Source organism: Apium graveolens, chromosome 5 (genome assembly GCF_009905375.1).
Source record: "Apium graveolens cultivar Ventura chromosome 5, ASM990537v1, whole genome shotgun sequence".
Classification (NCBI taxonomy): Eukaryota; Viridiplantae; Streptophyta; class Magnoliopsida; order Apiales; family Apiaceae; genus Apium; species Apium graveolens.
This window is the reverse complement of record NC_133651.1, coordinates 202,862,456-202,875,330: the sequence shown is the minus strand read 5'-3', so window position 1 is coordinate 202,875,330 and position 12,875 is coordinate 202,862,456. Positions and strand designations below refer to the sequence as shown.

General features: G+C 35.0%; 1 pseudogene; it reads right to left on the bottom strand.

Moving 5' to 3' along the window:
- Positions 1 to 8,484: 8,484 nt before the first annotated feature.
- LOC141660591 (calreticulin-like) lies at positions 8,485 to 12,449 on the bottom strand (annotated as a pseudogene).
- Positions 12,450 to 12,875: the final 426 nt, after the last annotated feature.

Below are 12,875 nucleotides of genomic sequence, written 5' to 3'. Positions count from 1 at the left end.
CTAGTTCTGACACCTGCTTCAGGATCTCCAATTATTAAGTCAGGTGTGTGTGATTTAGTCCACTTCCTTGCAGATGGAAGTTGATCTCTAGAACTGGATCTTCCCCCATAATCCATGTTGTCTCTATCAGCATTTTCTGATGCTCCCCTTGAAGTTATGCTCTCTAAGATTCCAGAATTTGAGTTGGATCCTTCAGGAATTGAAGAATTAGAGATTCCATAATTATCAGAATTTGGCTCATCAGAACTTGCTGAATCAGAACTTGAAGAGCTAGTGACTGGTTCTGATGCTTCTTGAGAGTCTTGAGATGTGGTATGATCAACAGCTTGCTCCCCCTGAACAGGTGCATTTTCCTTTGGAGCAATTACCACAGTTTCAATGACATCAGAATTTAACCCGTCAGAACTTACGGGATCAGGATTTAGGTTATCAGAATTTACATTTTCATTTTCAAATCTCAGCTGATCATGATCATTGAAATCTTCAAGTCCAGTAATCTTTTTATCATCAAAAGATACATTGATAGATTCCATGACAACCCTTGTTCTTAAATTATAGACTCTGAAGGCTTTTGTGGAAAGTGGATATGCAACAAAAATTCCTTCATCAGCTTTTAGATCAAATTTTGACAGCTGTCCAGGATGAGTCTTAAGAACAAAACACTTGCATCCAAATACATGAAAGTATTTCAGATTTGGCTTCTTTTTATTCACCATCTCATATGGTGTTTTTCCATGCTTGTTTATGAGTGTAGCATTCTATGTAAAACAAGCAGTCTACACAGCTTCAGCCCAAAAGTAAGTTGATAGCTTTGCTTTATCAAGCATAGTTCGTGCAGCTTCAATAAGAGTCATGTTCTTTCTTTCTACAACTCCATTCGGCTGTGGAGTTCCAGGTGCATAAAATTCTTGCTTTATTCCATGCTCTTTGCAGAACTCTTCCATGATTGAATTCTTGAACTTAGTGTCATTATCACTTCTTATTATTTTAACAGAATCTTTGACTAATTTATCCAGCTTTCTGACATGATCAGTTAGAGTAGATGCAGTTTCATTCTTCTTGTGCAAGAAATACACCCAAGTGTATCTTGTGAAATCATCCACTATAACCATAACATATTTCTTCTTTGCAATGGACATGACATTGACTGGACCAAATTAATCAACATGCAGTAAGTGATAAGGCTCAAGAATTGAGGATTCAGTTTTGCTCTTGAATGAGGATTTTCTTTGTTTTTCCTTTTGACATGAGTCACAAAGACCATCAGAAGCAAATACTGATTTTGGTAGTCCTCTCACAAGATCTTTCTTTACTAGCTCATTTATGTTGTTGAAATTTAAATGAGAGGGTCATTTGTGCCAATTCCATCTTTTTTCAATCGATGTTCTGCTTAACAGGCAGATTGCAGAACTATCAGAATTTGTTGAAACTCTGGCTTCATATATTTTACCATGTCTGTAACCTTTCAGAACCACTTTTCCTGTAGAATTACTTACAACTTCACAGTGTTCTTCAAAGAAATCCACATGATAATCTCTGTCACATATTTGACTCACACTTAGCAAATTGTGTTTAAGTCCTGAGATAAGAGCTACTGATTCAATTATGACATTGCCAAGATTGATATTGCCATATCCCAAAGTTTTTCCCATGTTGCCATCTCCATAAGAAACTCATGGGCCAGCTTTCTCCAAAAGTCTGATAGCAGGGCTTTATTTCCAGTCATATGTCCTGAACATCCACTATCCAGAACTAGGATGTTTTTCCTGTTGCCCTTCAATCACAAAGACCACTATTGGATAGTTTTAAGGACCCAAACTTGCTTGGATCCTTTGGCCTTTTTAAGTTTGTTAGTATTTGCAGCGAATTTAGTTTCAGAGTTTATGCTAACATGTTTTTTTATCAGACTTTATATCAGACTTTGCATCAGAATTTACACTAGAAGGAATTACACTAACTTTCTTTAAAGAAGGTTTTATTTGATAATAATCACAGTACAAACTATGATATTCCTTACAAGTATAAATAGAATGCCATAAACTACCACAATGAAAACAAGGATTTTGTGGTTTAAACCTAACAGACTGACTCTTAACTCCTGATCTAGGAGGTAAAGAGTTTATATCTTTTTTTTTCCTGCAAAAAGAAGCAAGATGGTTAGAGTTTCCATAATTATAGCATTTCTTTCTAGGAGCATTAGGAACATGAATATAATTATTGCTTTTATTCACACCTTCCTTTCCATTCCTATTTTTCCTAGCTTCCTTTACCTTGTTCACATTTTTAATCTCTTTCAACTTATACTTAAGCTGCTTCTCTGTCATTAAGCCAATGTTTACTATAGCTGGTTTATCCTGTTTTAATTTGTCAGAAGTTGACTTTTCTTTGACTTATGTTTTAGAGTCTTTCATCTTTTCAGATTTTGACTTGTCTGAATTTGACACAAACTTGACAGGATTAACTTTAGGCTTTTCAGCTTTCTTGGTAAAGTTTGGTTTAGATGACATAGTTTCCTTTTCTTCTTTATCATCTAGGTAACCTAGTCCTTCTTTTCAATTTCCATTTTCTAAGATTTTCTGAGTTGTTCTTCCAGAGTTAGTCCAAGTTTTGATTATCTCCTTTTCCTTTTCTAGTTCAGATTTAAGAGATTTATTCAGTTTTAGCAGTTCATCTTTAACATACAAAGCCTCATCTCTTTCTTTCTGAGTTTGATGAAATATAACTAACTCTTTTTCTAAGTAGACATTTATGTTTCTAAGAGCAAGACTTTCAGATTTTAATCTTTCATTTTCTACAGTCTGATCTCTAAAACTAATGAACATGGTTTTAAGATATAATCTTAGCTCAGAAATATCATCAGTATGAAAGCAAGAGTTGAATGAGGTACCTTCAATTCAACAGTTCCAGAACTGCTATCAGCATTTGCCATCAAAACATAGTTCACCTCTTCTTCAGAATCTGAAGTGTCTGCCCAGTTTTTCTTCTTTGTGATAAGTGGATGGCCTTTATCACCTTTTCATTTCTTGCAGTCAGGAGAGATGTGGCCCTTTTCACCACAATTATAGCATTTTACATTTGAGTTGTCTCCTCTGTTAGACTTTCCTCCTTTGCCTTCAGCCTTTCTGAACCCTTTCTTTTCAGAACTTCCACCTTTCCTGGAAAACTTCTTGCCCTTTCTGAATTTCTTGTAGGCTATCTTTGTGATACCCTTCACCATAAGAGCACACAGTTGCATCATCTCTGCATCAACATCCACTTCAGATAAATTTTCAGATTCTGTATCATCATCATCAGAATAAGATGACTCTGAATCAGACTGTATGATGAGAGCCTTTCCTTTTCCCCACTTTAAGACAACCACTTTAGGAGATTCCTCCTCAGCTTTAAGTGCAAATGTCTTTGACTTTCTTCCATGCCTTTTGCTCCTTTGATCCATCTCAAGTTCATGAGTCTTGAGCATACCATAAATTTCATCAAGAGTAGTTTCAGCAAGGTCATAGTTGTCTCTTATGGTAGTAGACTTCAAATCCCAATTTTCCGGAAGAGCTAAAAGGAATTTTAGATTTGAATCTTCAAGATCATATTCCTTGTCCATCAGTGACAGATCATTCAAGAGTTTGGAAAATCTATCATATAAATCAGTTAGTGACTCATCAGATTTTGAGTCAAAGTGCTCATACTCCTGTGTGAGTATTATCTTCCTGTTCTTTTTGATGGCTTTAGTTCCCTGGCATCTTGTCTCCAAAGCATCCCATATTTCCTTTGCAGTCTTACATCCAATTACCCTGTTTGACATGACATTGTCAATTGCACTATGAAGTAAATGCCTTACCCTTGCATCCTTGGCAATAGATGAGATGTCTTCAGGTGTATAATCACCTTTCTCCTTTGGTATGGTCTTTACTGGTTGATCAACAACTGTAATAGAAAGCTTGGTAGGCTTATATGGTCCATCATTAATTCTATCAAGGTATTCTGGATCTGTGGCTTCCAGAAACATAGCCATCTTCACCTTCCATATAGGATACTCAGATGCTCTCAGTATGGGTACCCTAATACTTTCATATCGACTGTGGGTTTGATTGTTTTGAGTATCTTGAGTTTTGATGGGCTTAGGTGGACTTTTTGTTTCGTCAGACATGATTGTAAACTGGATCTCACTGTTTGTATATCAATAGAGAAGCTCTGATACCACTTGTTAGGTCACACAACACTATAGAAGGGGGTTGAATATAGTGTTTATACAATCAAATCGATTTAGAACACAAAGTATGCAACAGTAATCAAGTTTATTCAATATAATAAGCCTTGTAACAAAGTAGGTAAAACTACTCACTCAGTGATGAACAATATGACTAAGAGCTACTAGGGTTATAATGAATAATCTTTCTCGTGAATGATAACACATATAGTGTAAACCCTAAGTTGTGTTTATATAGTATACAGTTACAAGATATCTTCTAATTGATATAAAATATATCTCTTCCTAAAATATATCAATCATATATTTTCTTTTTACAAGTCTTCTAGTCGTTCAACTCCTAAGCATATCTTCCTTTGTTTTAGTCCAGATCCTCTCCTATAAATCAGGCGCACTTTACTCCTGAAGCATATCTTCCTTAAGTTCTGATATCACAGCTCTGATACCTTAAGTTCAGATATTTTCCTATATTCAGTAAATCCTGATTTCAAGTAAGCCCTGATAAGTCCTGATATTAAGTTCTGAAACTAAAAAAATTAGATTAGACATGACATCACAAATATATATAACACGCGGGATGATGTTAATAAAACTTTTAACATCGGTGGCATGAGTGACCGATGTCTAATGTGTGATGTCTATGAACATTTTTCTTGTAGTGTTAAAACCACATATTTTGGGTTCATATTTGTTCTTATATTTATTAAACATATTTTTAACATAATTTTTATGCTTAGTCATTTTAGATTTTGATTATCTAATTCTCCGTCGAGGCAAAGGTTTCAAACGAATGTAGGTTTGTTATTATATGTATATATAGAAATGTGCATACCATCATCAATGGGTGGATGGTTATATTTCTGGGTAAGTTTCTCCCTCATACCTGAGTCTCTTGGAGGTGGTTGATCACACGAGCAACACGACTTGTTACATCTTCTTCGTCACGACCACCATCAGGGAGCGGGCGGGTGTGTTGCGACATCCTTCCTCCAAAAATGTCAAAACCCCTCCTCTTAGCATCAATTTTTAATGGAGAAATTTGGTGAAAATAAATTCAGAGAGGGTTACTGAAATCTGATGATGGTTGACGACTGTCAACTACGTAGGATGATTAGGGTTACCGCAGTTTAATATTTGAGGATGGTTGAGATCATACATATAGGGATGGGCATGTTGTACTTTGGGGTCGGGGATCGTTGCACTTCGGGGGTCGGGGAGTGGTATCCCCGCCTCTGATCCCCGAATTTGATATTGGTCCCCGAAATTTATTAATTATATATATATATACACAATCGAGGTCGGGGTTCGCGGTAGTAAGACACTAATCCCACACCCCGCCCTTATCCCCGAAATTTATATAAAATTTCCCTCGTTCGCCACCCCGCCCCCGAAAAGTTTCCCAAATCCCAGAACCGATCGAGGCGGGGATCAGATCAGGGTCAGACGGGGAGGGGAGGATGCACATCCTTACATATGTATATCATCCAAGCTCACAACAAAATTTGTACATGACCTAACAACCCTCCACATGTTAGTCCGAAAAAGTTAGCAATTTTGTGCATATTAGTTCTTGACTCGTATCTATAAATTCCCCCAACACTCGTATTCATACCGATGTGGGATGTTATAAACATCCCCTCTTATAGGATCGACGTCCTCTTCGATATCATAAACACACATACGAAATCCGAGAAGTGCCTTTGTAATTCCGATCTAGAAGAGCTCTGATACCATATGTGACAACACGGGTCAAATATTGAGCTTTTTTTGAAAGCCGAGCCAAGTCCCAATTTTGAGTCTGAAATAAACCAAAGCCTATTTCCCTAAATATAGCCAACTTGATTAAACAACAAGCCTTGCATAGGCCCCCAAAGATCATGATTTATCGGTGCACATGGTAGTATATACTTTTAGCTTATAAACTGAACAAAAGTCCTAAATCTCCTCGATGTGGGACTGAGATTTTACAGAATGGGTAATCGAATTGCACTCAAAAGAGAATATCGAATTTTCTTTATTTCACAAAGGTTGTTACATTGTTGGGTCTTAAATCAGCTGTAGAGGGGGTAAATACAGTTAAACAGTCAAATCAAAATAAATAACTCAATAGATAAGAACAGTTTTTGTATTACTGAATAAAAACCGTTTACAATAATTTAGATCATCCCTTAGGCATGTCAACAAATGAATTTAATTACTTGAATACCTTTCTACTTCTCATTAACTAGGCCCTTAAGAAATTTAGACCATCTATTAGTAATTGCATTCTTTACAGTGACCATGCAGACAAGGTATTCAATTTCTTGCCAAGATTTGTTCAGCATTCGTTCTTGTGACACTATCAGCCTTTTTCCAGAATCAAGAAAGTATACCATCTTCTCTTTAGGCTTATCACCATCAAAATTATCAAGATCAATATAAACACATCTGATCTTCTATAAATCCTAAAGCTTTACATCTTCACTAATTCTAGTTAGTGAATTATGATCTTTTATTTTCAAAGCATCTCCCTTGTAAACTCCAGCCTTCTTATAACCAACCTCCTCTCTGACCAGGTTCTCTAGATTGAGATCCTCCACTGTAGATACTTTTGATTATTCCAGTGTCTCTATCAGGAGCTGGTCTCTTATTTTGCCACATAATTTTCTTCTTCAAATCAAAGTCTGGTGTCAAATTATCCACAGGTTCAGGAGAAATATGTCTGTGAACATAATCATACCATTTTTTTCCATTCCAACAACATTGTACAAGATATACCTAGTGTCTTTATGTCTTTTGAAATTAGGCTTGGATGGCTTAGATATCACCTTGAACCTTGATCTGCCAGTTTTTGATTTTCTTACAACATGACTCTACTAGAAAAAGTAGAATAGACATCGGCTAAAAACTGATGTATATGAACAAAAAAATACGATGTCTTTGTGGGTGATGTTAAAGACCCCCCATTTAACATCAATTTTAAACTGATGTTAAATAAGACGTACAATATCAGTTTTTAAAGATGTTAAATTTCTAATGCGTATCTAATCTTCATATATTATCATAATATGATATTTTTATCAATTTAAACATATGCGAGATAAGCAAAATATTACCATTTACCCATTAAATTGATGTTACTAATACCAGTAACAATGGTTTTATAGATAAACCGATGTAAATATAACTTCTGACATCAATTATTTATTTCAAACCGATATCTATTGCTGACAAACCGATGTCTATAAAGCTTAATAACATCGGTTTTATGTTTTAAGATTTTTTTGTTGTAGTATTTAACATCGGTTTTAATCGGTATTACTGATGTCAATGTTCAACTAAATCTTATGTATTAAACTTTGACATACATCATTTTCCATTGTAATGATGTATGTACATGTTTTATTAATGCATATTTTAAAAATATAGATACCAAAAAATTTCCAAATTAATGAACTACCAAAACCAATTGTTGTAAAATACCAGTTATCTATAAATCTAACCAATATTCAAATATCCTGTACAACAGATACATCTAATCCAAACATCAAATACTACACATATCCATCCATCTATTCTAGTAGAAGAGTATCACAGTACTGCTCAAACTGCGCATTGGATATTATAGAAGGAACCCAAAACTCCAAAAACTTGGAAGAGCTTGATTTGCCCTCACACGCAGCATATCGTGACAACCTCTCTCTCATCAACTCTTACTACTTTCCATTTAATAGATTCCAAGAATACAAAATCCTGGAAAAATATTTACCCATCATAAGTTTGAATACAATGCCAAAGAAATATAATACTAAATGCAGCAAGTAAGCGGAGAACTTACCTCTGATACTTGATCTTTCACTAGCAGGATAAGCAAGGGGCGTTCCACTTTGCATGTCTTCAAAGGTAGGCATAAATCTTTGTCGATCATCTAACACAGCCATGTACGAATCATAGTTATCCAACATTGTATATAATTATTATAATAACTTGGTCTAGAATTGTGTCAATACTTTAAACATAAAGGAAAGAGGGTTTCACAGGAAACATCCATATGCTAGTTTAATATATGGATTCGGGATTCATAACAACACGACACAAAGAAAATTGAGACCTGGATAGCCGGCAACAGTGATGCCAAAGTAGTCACTATATATAGATCGCATGTGTTTGACTTGTCAAAATTGGGAAACTTGGAATTGTAAGACATTTAAATGCTCTTTATATTAGTAGATTTCAAGTTACACATAATAGTAATGTGTTATGTTTTGATATGATATGATCCGAATAACTGAGCTATTTTAAAACATAGATTTATGGGTCATCCTTGAAGTCTGCATATTAGAGTAAGATATAGCATTAGTTTCTTCCTGCATAAAAATTACAAGGACATGTGATTTAAGCAACTCAAAATTGACAGAAACCTGGGTTGTCAATCATAGGTGCCTTCCACTTTCCTTTGTAGGCAGGACTCTTAATTTTCTGCAAAGTAAAACAAGTTAATAAAAATTGAGATCATACTTTTTAATGAGAATTTATACCATCTCATGTAAAATCAACAGACCTTGGGTGTCCATGGACCCTTGTATTCAGGTTTTGGGATAGTTGGGGGTGTCCACTCACCATCTTCCTCATCATCCCAGTCCTCTGGCTGAAGTTATAAACATAAAGTCAAACAGTTAAAATCTGCTAAAGGACATAAATTGTGCCAAAAGAGAAACTGAAGAATCATAATATGTTACCTTCTTGGCATCATCATCTTGTATCTCCTTAGAAATGTCATCGTCATCCTGTTTAATAAGACATGTATCAAGTTTAACAAAATGCTGATTGAGGTATACGCACATCAAATTTAAATGATCATAGAGTTTCAATATTAAAGAGAATGAGAGCCTGTACCTCTGGTTTCCTATCCTCATGATCAGGGATAAATTCTTTGTCATCCCAATCTTCATGCTGTCATTATTATGAGTGGGAAGTTCAGTATTATATTCAAGAGTACTGATGTTAAATTTAAAATTGAACATACATAGTTTAATGCTTAAGAAATTTCTTTTTTTGCCTCGGGATCCTTGATTTCCTTTGGTGGAAGAAGATCCCAGTCAGAGTACAAACTTCCGGTCTATTTTTCCATATTATCAATGAGAATGTTGTAGGTAGCAATAGGACGAAGGATGAAGGTGTACATATGAGACAGCTGGTCAGTTTCACAAGGAACATCCTTTTTAATCAAGTGGTTTATGTCATTGTACGTAAGGATATCATGAACTTTCTTGGTGCTATATCCACACATATCAGGTTCAAACATGATACTACATTGAGAAACATATTACACATGATCAGTAAACCAGCAACATTCATCTACAATAAATATTAAGCAAGTAAAAAATATTGAAATAAAAGCTTCATCTGTATGGGGTATCGCCGCCAAATTTATTTTGATCGACTTGACCACTAACCAACTTCATATATCCACCACCATAGTCAAGTTTCTGTTCATGCTTGACCAAAAACTGGAAAACTAATGTTTGTTCTTTGTTGCTGAATTCGGGAAACTCAGCTGATATAGCATAAAATCTATAGTCTTTACTGGTTTGGATACCTGACAACAACCCAAGTTAATATTAATATCAGAGCCTCGAGTCTATTGATTTTACATGAGATGGTATAAATTATCATTAGAAAGTATGATCTCAATTTTTATTACTTATTTTACTGTGCAGAAAATTAAGAATCCTGCTTACAAAGGAAAGTGGAAGGCACCTATGATTGACAACTCAGGTTTTTGTCAATTTTGAGTTGCTTAAATCACATGTCCTTGCAATTTATATGCAGGAAGAAACTAATGCTATATCTTCCTCTAATATGCAGACTTCAAGGAAGAAACTTGGAATCACTGTTCTGATCTGAATCACTGAGCTATTTTAAAAGAACATCATCAACCAGCCTTCAAAATCAAGTGTGACACTTAACTCTTACTGCACCTGAAATACCAGTCTCTATGCTCCCTCACATATCTGCTCTTAATCTCATTCCCATTCTTTAATGTAACAATCATACTGATAATACCCAGAAATACAACCTCTTCTTATGAGGAAAACAGAATTTAGTAATCAAACATAAATGTAAAAAGATGAGAACATATCTCTGATTTAACAATCTTCATGAGAGTACCCAGAGAAATTACAACTCACTTCTTAAGAGGAAAGAGGCATTCAGTAATCGAACATAAACGTAAAAACATGAGAACACATATATGTGATACCATAATATATCAAACTAATATGCCACTTCCCAACATGGAAATTGCAAAAAAGATATGCATTATACCTAAAGATGGAAAGAAAAAAAAAATTCGTAAAAAATTGTAGAGTATGAAATATCTTAATTAAACAAAGAAACACAAATGTTTAACATATATTTTAACTTAAACAAAAAAAATATAAACACAGGCATAAATAAAGCCTCGACAAAGCCTCGTATACTCGGTATATATATTTACACATAAACACATCATATGTAACACACACATAAATAAAGTCTCAACTAATTAACAAGCTCCATTCGAATAATTAATCAACTCCATTAACTATTTATAACTAATTAAAATCAAATCCTCCACTAATTAAAAAATTAGGGTTTCTAATTAAAAGTCCCAATTTGAAACTTGGTGTTTAAAACTTACCAATTCAAGCTCTGGCCACTTTCAACTTGTACTTGTAGTTTTGACATCTTTACGCCTCTACTTCTGAACTTTTATACCTCTTATCTCGAATTTCCAAAATTTTATTTGACAATCTTATTCTTTAAGACTTTTTCAACCTCTGAAGAAAGGAGAACGGTGTTAGGGAGAATTGGTTCGGGGAGGGAGGTATTAGATCGAGAGATCGGAGAGAGGAGAGCTCTCTAGTCGATAGAATTGAGTCGAGTTCTTCAGTCACGAGAGTAGAGAGAGAAGAGATAGAGAAAACGCAGTAGAGAGATAATGAATTTTACAAGAGAATACTTTTTATTTTTGTTTTATGTTTTTAGATAAGGGAGGGGGAGATTTGGATACTTAAAAAAATTCAAGTAAAAATCGGGGGATTTTTAGATAGGAATGAAATATTTGGCTAAGGGGGGAAATGGGGGAGGCGCGCTGAATCATTTTTTTTAAAACAAACTTACAACATTGGTTGGGCTAAAAAAATCGATGTTTCTATTAACAAAAGGCATCAGTTGATTAAAAAAGATGTCTAAAAAACCTTTTACATCGGTTTCAGGAGCAACCGATGTCTAAGAGGTGATGTCTATTCTACTTTTTCTAGTAGTGTGAGTTATATCACAGGTTAACTTGATAGTGACATCAGCTTTTAATTCAGTGACAGTTTCTTTAGCTTGAGCTTTTTAAGAGGTTGATTTGACACATTCATCATCTTTTACTAGATTGTTTGCAACATGAGCTTTGTCAGGGATTAAGATTTCGGAATCAGAGTTTAAGTTTTCCAGTGCAAGCTTTGAACATTCACCAACTTTTTCTTTCCCCTTATTTCCTCTCAGCATTTGGAATACCAGCATTTAGAATGGCTTGGGACCTTAGAACAGGGCTTTCAGCATCTGCAGTTTGGCTGACTTCTTTGATTACAATTCCTTTTGTTGGTCTTTTCCTCCGCAGAACATCATCATATGGTGAGACAACATCAGAGTTTGTGGTATCAACTTTTATCAGTTTGAAATTTTCTTATAGTTATCTGATCTGCTCAATATTAATATCTGGGCATTCTCTTTCAAACATCCTTCTAGCTACTTTAGCATCATAAGCTAGAAGTTTTGGATATTTCTAGTGTAGAGTTTCATTTCTTCCTTTATATTTCAGAGTTTGTAAAAACTGACTAGCCTCAGTACAAGCTTATACCTTCAGACTACCATGGTCTTCATCAAAAATTGTGACAGTCAGAGTTTGTCTTTCAGTGATTGTCACAATAGTCAAATCTTTTGTAACACTTATAGTTTTCTTCCTCCCATCTCCTACAATTCTTCCACCTCCACTTCTTCTTTGGATAGTGGACTTAGAAGTACTACTAGAGGCTCTAGTTTCACCTCCCTTGTAACTCCCAAGTGCTTTGCCACCCTTATTTCCACCATCAAGAGCATCATCCCTATCATCAACTTTTAACTGGAGATGTTTGCATTTAGAATTAGAAATTATCTCCTCTTTTTTGGCATCATCACCAAGCAGGAGAAAGGCAATTAACTTCATAGATTGATGTACCTCATCCAATTTCCCAGACATTTTAGTTTGAGTTGCTTCCAGCTTGACCTTATTGGCCTCTATTCTATCTTGTCTGGCGATGATGGGCTTCAACTGCTTCTGTACTTCACACTCACTCTTGGTTTTAGATTAATGAAAGGCATCTTTAAGAGCATCCAATTGAGTTTGAGCTTTGGCTTGTGTGGAATGAAAAAACTTGATCATTAGAGTTGAAGCTTTAAGATGGGAAAGCAAGGATAGATTTTTTATCTGAGATTCAACAAACACGATAGGTGTAGTCCTTCCACTTGGAGGTCGTTTCTTCATCTTCATAGGCTTTAGACTTTTCAGCAACTCTTGCATTGATCAGCCTTTGCGTCTCCTTTTCAGGCATATCTTCAGGAAATATGATTTCATCTAGATCTTTTTCAGGATCTAAAGCTATATTGATCTTAGAGAAATCAACAC